The sequence below is a fragment of the Pollicipes pollicipes genome, unplaced genomic scaffold (genome assembly GCF_011947565.3).
Source record: "Pollicipes pollicipes isolate AB1234 unplaced genomic scaffold, Ppol_2.1 Scaffold_2555;HRSCAF=2994_pilon_pilon_pilon, whole genome shotgun sequence".
In the NCBI taxonomy this organism is placed as follows: domain Eukaryota; kingdom Metazoa; phylum Arthropoda; class Thecostraca; order Pollicipedomorpha; family Pollicipedidae; genus Pollicipes; species Pollicipes pollicipes.
Window position 1 is genome coordinate 45,335,048 of NW_023596136.1, and position 12,926 is coordinate 45,347,973.

Below are 12,926 nucleotides of genomic sequence, written 5' to 3' on the forward strand. Positions count from 1 at the left end.
TCCTGCCCAGCTGCAGTGGTCGCCGTCAGCCCTCCGGCGCGCGCACAACGGCGGGCGGCGGCAACCGACCCCACTTCACGCACGATCGCCGCGCGGGGGGCGACACGGGTGCGTGCGTGGCGGCCAGGCGGCGGTGACGCGGCGCTTGGTGGTGCGACAATCGATATCCCGAGCTGAGCCGCGGCCGGCCAACGCCAGCGACGCCCCAGCGCGCGGAGAAACAAACGTCAATGTTGCAGGTCGCGTCGGCCCTGCTCGCGTGATGCATATGACGCGAAACACCTGACACACACGGCGGGAAAGAGGCTGGCGTGGTTCGGACCGGCTTGCCGGAGCTCCGGCGTTGGCCGCACTCTGCAGTGCTCGGACCAAAGCCGTTCAGCATTCCTTAGAGGCGATACGGTCGGGCGTTCAAGCGCTGGAACGGCCATGGTGATTCTGCAGATTCTTCCATGGCATGAACTCGACGGCGAAGTTAGCCGACGCAAGCTGATGGCCTTACCCACGTTTCTCACGTGCAGCCACCACACACATGCCGGTTTACTGAAACTAAGCTCCCTTCCCCGACCCGCTTTCTGCACGCTCAGGGCCTTTTAGATGCCAGTCCTCCCAGCGTGGACAGCGTCAAGATTAGCCAGCACGCAGTGCTCACCGGGGCGCATCTTCTATCGCGCCGCATGATATGGTTGTCCACTGTATCCTATACTATGGCTACGGCCTGATCAAGCATCAAATACGCGTCGGCGGGTGCCGCCGTTGGCAGCATTCGCAGTACAGCGGCGCCATATTCGCCGCAGAACCGAGAGAGCGCGCGTCTGAACCCCCGCGCCAGCTGCGTTCCGGCTCCCCCCTCCCCCCGCAATCAGCGTCAAAGATCGCCCGGCTAATGGCCATTGCAGTGAAATGGGTTGTAAAATAATATAAGTGCCCGCAACCATCTGCTCCGGCGCCGGGCACCGCCACGGCACGCCGGCTTCATCGCTGCCTGGAAACGGAAACCTTGGTTCCCGATAACCGAAGAGCAGGGGCTTCTGGGCCAGTGTACACGGCCGGATCAGGTAAGACGGCCAGTCCGGCTATGGGGCCCAGAAAAGTGGATAAATGCGCGTGAGGGCCGCCAAGACGCCGCGACGATGCAGTGAAGCCCGCGACGAAAGCGCTCCGGCCCCTGCGTTCGAGAAAGCGACACACACGCGGCACCCGTCCGGCTCCCGAATCTAGCGCGCGATGACAATGCATCTGTCAAATACTGCGAACAAAATGATGCAGAGACTGTCCCCAATCCACCTACGAGTACAGCCGGCCGGTTCAGCCGGCAGATGAGGGCGTCACGTGTAGTGGTGGCGGCGGCCGCTGGAGGGGCGCGCAGCCGCCGCCGCCTGACCTACCTCACGGTCGGCGCGGCCTGGGCGCCGTCTCGCCATCCTCGGGAGGCGGCGCACGCTCCTGCCGCCGCCGGCGGCGGCTCGGTGGGCGAGGGCAGGGACGGGGACGGGGACGGGGACGGGGACGGGGATGGGGACGGGGACGGGGAGGGGGGGATGGGGCGAGAGGCGCCGGGCGGGTGCGGCCCCGGGCCCGGCGGGGCGGCGGCGGAGCACGCCCGGTCGGTCCGCCACGGCCGTGTGGGCACGCCCCTCCCCTCCGTCCGCGCCCAGCGACAGGGCCCGGGCCAGGTGCGGCACGGCCGCCGCGGCCGTGGCCGGTGCCCGCCACGCGGCACGAGCACGGCCGCAGCGGGGCACCGGCACGGGGCCGTCGCGTCGCCCCGGCATCCAGATCTGCGCGTGCACGCACAACATTAGGACAAGCTGAGACGTGTGAAGGCGGCGTCGCGTACACGCCATTTAGTGTTCACGATACTGTGAAAATGTGTGTGTGTCTTACAGGGCTGACGCTTGCAGCTAACGCCCCTCTCCACCTGCGTACTAGTACCTCACTCCACGAAAGCTAGAACCCAGCGTACCATCCACTGCTGGGCAGATCACCGGCACCCACCAATCCTGTGTTAGTGGCCGGACGTGATTCACCGCCAAAGGTGATCCCGTGCCGGAGGTGAGCCCCTGGCCGACCCCGGTTCCCACGCACACGCAGCTGCGACCCCGGCCTCGCGGCAGGTGCCGGGCCAGAAGCCGCCGCCGCCGCCGCCGCCGCCGCCGCCGCCGGCACGCCGCTGCGGATCGACGCCCGCGCTCCACGCAAAAACCGCGCCGCCAGCCGCGCCATGCAGGCCTTGAAGGGCATGTGCATTGTGTTCCCGGCCGTGATCGGCGCGCAAAAAGCGCGCGATTGAAATTAGCGCGCGTTTTTCCGCGGCCGCGCGAAGGGCGCGCCGGCGGGAGTTGCCGAGTCAGCGCGCGCGGGCCCGCAGGCGCCGCGCCAGGGTCGGGTCACCAGCAAAAAGCGCGAGCGCGCCCGACAGCCGGATCGATCATGGAGCGGAGCCTTTTTCAGCGGGGTTCGATCGCCGGCCGCGCCTCCAGGGCGCCGTCAGGGCCGCGGCCCACAGGTAAAAAGGCGCCTGCCGCCGCTGACGCCTCTGCCGGTGGCGTACGGTGCAACCGCATCCTGTCCCTGCGCCGCTGCAGCTCACCGGTCTGAGGGCATGCAGAGCGTGCAGGCGACGCCCGGGCGTTCCTCTTAAGTCTACCGCGGTCCCCTGGTGTTCCCCTGACCCCTCAGGGTCCTGATCTCGGGGCGTCCCTCTAGTCCTGCCCGAAGCTCTCCCCCTGCAGGTTGTGCTCCAGGACAGACCGGGAGCCCTACCACCCTACCGGACTCGGGCGGGGGTCCCGGGGTGTGCAACCCCATCAGCTACGGACGGGTCACAGCTGGCTGGCACTTGAACTTGGCACTCCACAGCTCAGCACTTGAACAAATCCGTGCGGGGCAAACGCCGCCCCCCTCGGATCTGGCCTGTAGCATAGGGACAGTAATGACCCCGGTGCTTGAGCAATTAGAAGCTTTAGCGGGGCTGGTATCAGCGAACCTGGCGTAATGAGCACTGTAACATTTGAACGCACAGATCGAGCCAGGGTGCGAAAGGAAGTGATTCGTCCACATACGTCGATAGCGCAAGGTCGTTATTTAGGTGTCCGAATTATGGTCCGTGCAGCCCTGGAATATAAACCGTCCAATGGGAGTGATTACGTTCGTAAAACCGGGTTCGATCTATCAAAAGCGTGATCGATGTGCGCCGCAGATCGGTTCTGCCAGCGATATGGCAGCCAGACACCCACTTACTCCTCCTCCTTCGCGACTCGATACCGACGCACGTAACAATCACAACTGAAACCGATGACCAATCGTCCAGCCTTCCAGTTCTGGTCGTCAGGGCGTCGGGAAGCTTCGAATACGCATCATTACACCTCATGGGCTGATTTCGCTTCTAATAGGCATTCCCCGCGACTGGGATCATCATCTGTCACCTATCCCCGCACTAATAAGCGGGTCCAGCGCACACGCCCCACACGAATAGCACACATTCCTCGCCGAAAACGCTAACGATGTCCGACTAAACTGCGGATCCGCGGCATCGATCGACTTGGCAGGTAACCATTACGCAAAGCTATCACAACAGTCAAATTGCCAGAATTTCAGGGTCAGCGAGCCGGTGAGGCCAGGCAGGAAAATCTGAATGAAAAACGTGCTTTTATGTTACGACAAGCGTCGCGTGACAGCTGCAGTCGCTTAGCGGTTACAAAGCGCATGATTCCCGCAACCGAGCGCACGTCGGTGTGTACCGTGCTATCGGTTCGAAACACACGTGCATCTGACATACGATCACATCAAATGGAAGTTGCGGCAGATCTCAAATCGGGCGCATCGAAAATAACTGCAGGGCGCCACGGGAACAGGACCACTTCAATCGCTACATCTGTGTACAAACTGGTGCCACGGGGAAGGCCGTGGCTGAGCGCACACCGAGCGGTTGTTGCCAAGTCACGTTTCCCGAGTTCCATGCATGACGCCCGCAACGTCCAGCAGCCGTGTTTTAGAGACAAAAAAGAACACAAACTGGTTGTGAGCGAGGGCCGGATTAGACACCTTGCAGCTATAAATGTCACCCGGAATGATGATGTAACGGATCAGCCTCGCCCGCCGCTGATTGATGCACGTATTCCTCGAGCCGAAGCCAACCGGGTAGGCAGAATTGCAAACGCAGAATGGCAGCGGCGGACGTATAGTTACTGGTAGCAAACAGGCCCAGGTTAAAATGCAGGATCGCTTTATGTAACGGAAAACGGCATTCTGGCTGATCACAGGAATGTTGCACCGATGGCCCAGATCTAAGGCAGCCGAAGTCCGTGAATTTAAATTTACTTTCATATGCGTTTGGAGGTGAAAACCGGGGCAGTGAGACAGAGGCTGGTTATGCAAATCCGTGACTTGCAGTGGACATGCTATTCCGAATATTCCGGGGCCTTCTATCACGCGTAGCAAAACAGTTGCAAACCTGTCTGTTTTGGTTGAAAGTAATTCAACTACGAAAACGTATAAGTTGTGGACTACCTCCGGCGGAAAAGAACCAGAGTTTTCACCGCAACCCATTCCCGACCTCGTCGTGAAACTTCACCGGTACTCTAAACACAATACCTTCAGAAGTACTTCCCACATGCAAACATCCATCGGCGTTCTGTTGTTGAAATATTCTCTGTATCTCAGTTTTTAGAGCCTTGTCAAAAACTGCGCTGCTAACCAGACATCCGTCCAGTCAGCACCCACGCATCACTCCACCAACCATTAATGGAAATGTTCCACAATTAAAGGTATAGAAGCAAACATCAGATATGATGAAACAAGCTCACTTATAACTTCCAAGTGGAAAAGACTACCCCTGGAGGCCAACACGATTTTATATGTCGTAAATATGTCCCTCAATGCGTCATTGTTTGATTGTGTCATCGTACCTCACTTAACATCGATATCTTATTGACGGCGGTTATATCCGAACGTCGTGCTCACGAACGCCAGACATGAACCACTCGACGATTCTATTTTTTGGCCTCGATCGACACATGACAAACGAATGGCGGGATTTAAATTGACTTTATTATGGCATCTGGATACCTGAGTGACCTTGAAACAGTCCGCACGAAATGGTCTCAACGTCTTCGCAAGCGTGTAACTCAGAAACTAGAGGAGTTTCTGGCTTGAGAGGAGAAGGACTGTGAGCTGCACCGATTGATCTTCAGGAAAGCTATTTCAGTTCAAAACCCAATGCAAATGTGGAGCACTCCCTTCAATGAGCCATCATCAGACGAAAGTCAACTCGTGACTGAACACTTTGGAATGGCTGTTCTGTACAGCGGCGAAATAAAGCACGGCTGAATAAGAGCCGGAAGATGACATGTGACCTTCGCGGAGATAAGCTAGACTGAAATTCAAGGAACTGCAAGGCTGTACAAGCGAGTGTGATAGGAATCGCACATGGAACAGCACGACATACAGCATGCGTCAGAAGGCACTTGCTTTCAAGGCTGTTGCCCAGCAAAACAGCACGGGGCAAGAAGTGAAACGCAGGATAAAAATGCGCACAAACGCACAATGCCTGCTACGGAAATCAAGTACACCTCTTCGCCAGGATCAATGAGCACTTCACGCCAAGCCAACCCCCCAAACCGTGTTATCATGGTGTCGCAGAAGCACTTCATCGCACAACATATTTTTAAGCCCCGCCAGCACGGCCACAGGCGCATTAAATGCCATTCAATGATCTACATCCGTCAGAATCGGCCTCAGACAAGCGTGCGGCCCGGCAGCCACGATCGTTTTGGGGCAGCACGAACATCCGCTTCCGCCGCACACTACACCACTCGCACCGACAACAATGGAGGTACAGACCCAGCCCGCGGCAGGGCCACCCGACCTCAGACCATACCAACACGACCCTGCGGCTAGCGTGACATCATTGTCGATCCCCTGCAGCGCCGGGCGCCCGGCCTTGCGGTAGGCGCCTCCGTGTCCCTCACGCGGGCCGACGGCCGCCTCCTACCCCACTGACGGCGGCGGGAGGACGCCGCCAGTCGCCAGCCGACGCGAGCGAGCGTCAACCCAGCCGCCTGGCATGGACACAGCACGACGGACTCACCCGTGGAGAGCGCGGCTCCCCGACGACCGCTCGCTGTTTACAGCGCTGCGGGGGGTGCGATCTCGGTGCATCGCGCGCGGACGTCACCCGTCCGCCGGCTCGATAAGTGGGCATGGCGCTCGCGAGACGACCAGCCACCACCGGGGCTCAGAGACAAGCGGGATGTTGCCGATTGGGATGTGTTAGAAACAATGGCCAACGATGTTACCGTCTCGTGTCTTTCCATGCCACGCCATACGAATTAAGACGGTTTGTCCCGAGGTGGGCGCGAAGGGCGGGGGGGGGGGGGGGCATCGTTTCTTTCTGCGTCGTTTCCACCATCCCAGCACACATTCCCCGATCCATACGCGCTCCGTTCCAGAGCCCTCGCCGCTCCCGGCTGCCGATCCCGCAACCGACCAGTGCGAGCGCGCGAGCGCCCATCCCCTCGCCGGCGTCGCCAGCGTCACCGGCGCGCCCGGCCTGCCCCGGTGACCGGGCGACCGGGGCCGGCCGGGCCGCCGCAGTATCGATCGGCAGCGTCCTTGAACCCGGCGCCGTTGCAGCCGGGCCGGGCCATCCGCCGGCCGGCCGGCGGCCCGGGCGGCGCCGGCTCCGGCTCCGGCTCCGGCTCCGGCCGCGCCTCGCCACAGCCGCCGCCCGGCCGGGAAGAAGCGGAGGGTGACGGCGGCACAGCGCCGAATGGGACGACGGGCGTTGGGGGGTGCTGGTGGGGCGGGGATATGGCGCAGGGATGTGGTCATGTGGCACTGGTGCACCGTCGGGATGCGGCGCTGCCTTGGGGTGGAGGTCACGGTCCAGGGTGCAGCGCTGGAGTGGTAATCGCGAGGCTGTCAGGTTCAGGCCGCACCGACGGCTGCGCTCCAATTCCCCACTGCATTCAACCCCGATGCCCATGATCATAGAAGTAACCGGGCGTCGGGCGCTGCTGAAGGGGAGCTCGCGACCACACCGACGGCCCGCGTACGACCGCCGAGCGCAGCGGCTCCACACCGCTGACCGCAGCTGACAGATGACCCTGTGGACGGATGGCCCTTGGCACGCGACTCGACCGAAGCCGCTCAGCGGACCGACGGCCGGACAGAACCAGAGCAGGTCCCGTGGCCCCATGAACAGGAAGAACAACACCGCAACAGCCTCGCCCGACCGCTAAACCACGCTTCGGCCTCGAACACAACTACATCCGGTTTGCGAGCACCCCGGAACGGAGGGCGGCTGGGTAGTGTATGGGTCTACTACAGCGCTCCAGTACATATTTTGAAATGTGAGTAACCGTACCACAAATGTCAAAAACATGTCATTCCCTGCTGACGTGGATCACCGTGCACATATACCATGACACCAGAGTCAATTACACATCACCGCTATTGACATCGAGTCAGTGTATTAGCAATCGTGAACTGTCGGTGCACTTTGGACTGCTAGAAGCAAAAGAAAAAAGACGAGCACTATGCTAAAACCTTAATAACGCTTGATACTACCACAAAGTTGTATATTTCTTAGTCCAGGTAATAGCAGAAGCGGCTGTTAATTTATCCCACCGTGCTAGCCTTCAACACCTACTCTCCCCAGTAGCGTGACCACAGGGTAGCGGTGGGAAGAGGGACACGGTGACTTGAAGGCAGGGGGAGGATGGCCCCGGCGACCCCGCGAGGATGGCCCCGGCGACCCCGTGAGGATGGCCTCGGTGACTCGACGGGAGGGGGGGGGGGGGCTCAGCGACTCAACGGGAGGGGTGGTTTCGGCGACTCGATGGGAAGGGTAGCCTCGGCGACTCAACGGGAGGGGTGGTCTCGGCGACTCGATGGGAAGGGGAGCTTCGGCGACTCGACGGGAGGGGTGGTCTCGGCGACTCGACGGGAAGGGTGGCCTCGGCGACTCGGGAACCGGTCGCCTGGACGCGAGCCAAGGTTAGCGGTGTCGATGTCGGCTCGCTGGGCCGATGGAGCCGACGGCAGCCCCGCCCAGCGGTGTGGCACTGACTTTGTGGCGACGCTGAGATCGCTGAGCGTTGTTCCAAAACCACTGCCATTGGATGGATGGTGACACATTTACCATCTGAAAGGCAATGCTTCCAAAACTAGATGTCATATCGTATCGTTTCTTTTCCTGCGGAGAGGAAATTCATTTACCTGCCTGGCGTAACCATGCTCTGAATCCGAGCAATTTTGGAGCGTAGTCGCGAGAGCGAACAGCCTGCCGGTCCTGAGACCACCTTCCCAGGAAACCACGGACCGGGGCCGGCCAACACTACGCTGGCCGGGAGACCACTCCCCGGACAGCTCCGGACCGGGACCGGGGCCGGCCGCCTCTACAGTCAACAGAACAGCTTACTGGCCCGGCCGTCGGGTTGACCTCTCGCACGCCCACGCGTCCCATTGTGGGCCGCCACCTGCGCCGAGGGTCGCTTCCGGCGGCCTCCAGCGGTCCGGGCCACCATGAATAGGCGAGCGCGGGGCGGTGGCGTCCGCGCCGCACACCGAGACGTCAAGTTCACCAAATAACTAATGACGCCTCCGGTGTGCCGATTGTGATCCGACGGGACAATCCGCCCCGGCCGTCTCCAGCTGCCGCTCGGGGTGCCGGGGCGGAGGAAACAGGTGCGCGTCGGCGGCGAATGACACGTCGTCACAGGTGCAGCGAAGGAATCGTCCAGCATAATTTGTCACAGCAAGGTATCTTAAGAGAAGTCGATGCCGTCAGCACAGCGCATTCATGGCTGCAGCGGCTCAGATTTCGCACTGCATCCGAAGAAAACCGGCAAACAGCTGTGCACCTCGGTCACATGGACAGTGCAACGTCAAACCTAGCGGGCCTTCCTGTTTTTAGCGGCGCGTGACGTCAACAACGCACCGGACCATGTGATGCGGCGCGTGCAAGCAAGCCTGCTTGCAGCCTAGTGCTTCCAATCACACGTTTCAGGCCGCCTGTGCAGCAGTAACGCCAACGGAGTGGCAGTCGTCACCTTCATAGGACGCTGCGTGCCACCGCCTTACGCGGCGGCGTGGCGTGACTTGCATTTGACCGGAGGGCCGAGTTCCCTGCGCTTGCCTAACATGACCACCTGACACCCATGGACACGCGTACAGTGATAAACAGGCACCTGCAGCCGTGACGTGTAACGATTGAACATGCCAGCATAAGCGCGAAAAAAATGGCACTTCCTCAGCAAGGAGTGCGCGGCCGGAATTGAAACCAACGGCCGCAATTTTCATTAGCGAAGCTGCGACCTGCGCCGTACATCAGCACATATCGGCCGAAGACAGGCCACATTTACGCCACTTTCTGGTGCTAAATTACTGATCAACGCGAACAGACGGTGAAATTAAGTAGCTGATGGACACCTGATCGGTATCAAGCACCTGACAAGCGGCGCGGACCGCAGCATCGTTCCGTATAACCGATTAACCACAGATGTCAGCCACCCAGCGAAGCGACCATCCACCACGTGCTCCGTCCGCTCCTGCCCCCGTCGGCGCTGGTCAGCTATTCGCGGCGCCCGACCGCGGCGGGGACCTGGCCAGCCGGCCGTCGGGGTAGGCGGCCGCATGAGACACCTCCTGCTGCGAGCAGTCGGCATCGGCCCTGGTCTGGCCGCGGTCAGCTGGCCGGGTCTGGTCGCGGTCAGCTGACCAGGTCTGGCCACGGTCAGCTGACCAGGTCTGGCCACGGTCAGCTGGCCAGGTCTGGCCACGGTCAGCTGGCCAGGTCTGACCCCACTCACGAGGCTGGCACTCCGCCGAACGGCCAGCTGCAGCGCGGCGCGCCACGCGACGCCGTCCAGCCGCGCCGCGCCGCCGGCGCCTTCGACGAACGCGGCGCCACCTGCGAAGTGGCGCGGCCGTTCCGCGAAGGGGCGCGCGGAGGACGCGCGAGCTATGCAGCGGCGTTTCCGGAGCCGGCCACCTCCGCGGCCGGATCGGGGAATTCCCGGCGGGCGCAAAGTCATGGTCATGGCCGGGTGGCAGCAGCAGGAGTGGCGGCGGGACCGAGCGGAGTACACACGCCGGGCGGACTTTCCGCCCGGTGCTTTAGGCGCGTACCCGCTGACGGAGGGCGTGCGTCATCAGATGGCGCCTTCCCCTGAAGACGAAGCGAGCGAAGCGGTGCGTCATCGCAATAAGACGCCATCCTGACGGTGCGTCATCCTCTGTTCGCACGCCCGGGGCACGCGGTAGTAGTGCGTGGCCGTGACGTCACCCCAAGCGGCGTCATGCTCATGAGAATGCCATGGGGGACGGCAGGGCACATGCGCTTGTAAAATGTGAACTTCGGGCGAAAACTACAGAGAGTGGCCTTTACGGTCCCGAAACGATAGCGGGAAGGCAGGGGGATGTGTAGGCGCGCCCTCAATCCCACTTAGTGTGACCGAACGCTCAACGGCCAAATAGAGTAACACCATCCAGCGTGGGCAGGGGCGTAACGGCAAAATGAAGAGCGGTCCACCTTTCCCTACAGGCAGCACGTCTATCGTCACCAGCTAGGCAGCTATTCCCAATATTCGGTGTGAGCTTTGAGCGCCAGTTCTTTGGATCAATAAGTCAATACGTGCTAGGGTTCATTACGATTGCAGTTTTAAGCCTCCGAGCATCCAAAACGTTATGGAAGGGACAAGCGTGTCTGTTTGTTGTTCTATGCGATAGGTATTCACAATCTGATAGTAATTTAGTAGTAACCGTCATTTAATAGTAACCATAATTTGACCAAGTAACCAGAATTTGATGTGTTGGAGGGGAGGCAGGCACGCATTTTCATTCGTGTTTACCCTTCAACGTCAAAGGGGAGCAGCACCGATCCTGCACTTGGTTTACGCTATTGTATACCGTTCCCCACGGCCAAGTGGACAGTCTGCGCCCAGTCCCTCTTCCCCCCCCCCCCCGCATCCCAGAAAACGCGTTCCAGCCTCACGGATGGACTCACGCAAGCCAATGGGGCATTATAGTCATTCCCGTCTACCGCTCAGACGGAAAGGCAGCGTGCCTTTTACATTTGGTATCCTCCAAAACTTTCCGAAAGTTGTAATTTAAGGGTTGCTCTGTTTAAACTGAAATTGGCCAACACTATAATCAATTACAATGGAACAGAGAAATCAAACGCTCTTTGCATTTTTTAAGAGCATGGTTACAACTCCACCTGGAAGGACTTAATTCTTCTTTCTTAATCTGAGGCTTATTATAAGCACCAACATATCCTTTAAAACATGCAGGCAATGCTACCCTACACTGATACGTCTTGATGTCCTGAAGAACAAACCGCAACAATGTTCAGGCATACACATTTTTACAACGGGTCCGAGCTTTAGCCCACATCGTGAGCACTGCTATTTCCTATCTTTTTCTTTAGCCTTTTTCGCTTTAACGCGAAATAAATAACTCGCATTAAGAAAGCTTATACTCTAGTCATGTTCGATACCACATTTGCCGTGACGGCCTGCCCTATCCCCAGCCCAGATGGCCGTATCCACAGACGGCAATCCTCGGTCCTGGATCGCCTTCCTTACGTCGATCACGTCCTACGAGGAATGTGACAAATTATATGCTTCGAGCCGGGACGCCCGTCACACGCTACAACTGCTAACTTTTGAAATCAATTACCTGAAGTACTCTCTCATTTTGCCTTAAACAGATCTCCGAGAGCGACATAAAGTGTCGAAAATCCATGGGTAAATACGTATTTGAGAAAAAACAGACGCTCCCGGTAAACGATTTTCCCTTCCACCTACCTCCCTACCTCAAACCAAGGGACCATACCATCGGTGGCCGCCCAACACTAACTCAGTGCCAAAAGCAGGCCTAGCAAAAACATTTCCTTGGCCGAACGTCAATGGCACACGGCCGACGATGTTCAAACTAACCCCGCTCCCCCCCCCCCCCCCAAAGGAAGGAAGCAGGCCGTCATATTCCCTCGCATCTCACTCCCTTTTGTTTCTGTACCCAGCACTGGGCTGGAAATTTCACGGAAAGACATGACGCACTGAACACTAGTGCCAAGTCGAGGAGCTCCAACTTATAAAACCAACGCCTTGGTTTCTGGCTGGCTGTTGTCCAGGTGACTGTCCATGACGCATTTCTAAATCGGTTAGCGAATGGGGGAGGGGGCATAAATGACATAAAACGCAGGGTCAGTTTAGTCAGCGTGCTCCCATGCAGCACCCTAGTAACGACGCATTTGGTTTATTTAAAGACAATTTGAGCCAAGAGTACAACAGTGCATGTGTCAAAAAATTTAGATGATGGCTTTCAAGCTTCAGCTGTCATAATTTTCTAGGTTGGAATAATTACTTTCATGATTAAGGGATTTGACAAGTCAGATCTTTTCGAATCCGTCCGAATCCCCAATCCTGCTTCTACCAATCTTCTGAGGGCTAAGAGATTGGGGGGGGGGGGGGGGCTTGGCAATCGTCACCTTGATCGAAACAAATTTGAGCGATGAGAAATCACTGGAAACTAAGGGCGGTGGATTAGGCGAGAGGAATGGCAAAGAGGGTAGATGACAACCCCCCCCCCCCTCTCAACATTTTTATGACTAACCATATGGCGTCGTCATATGACACATAACCCAAAAACTGCCCCCTGACCCTCTAACGAAGTTCTACCTCTATAACGAAGTTCTACCGCCCCTGCTAGAAACCAAACCAAACCAGGCAGTGACAAGCTCTGGATGGCCAGCGTGATCCAACGAAGGCGAAAATTCGAAACATTGCACCCGGTTGCTCAATGCACCGTCCCTTATTGACGAACAGCACGAAACTTCGCTTGGGTCGTGCCTGGACAAGGCGACTTTCGAGCAGCGGCGGTCCAAAACAGGCTGCTCCGTTTACACGCGAGTGCACGGG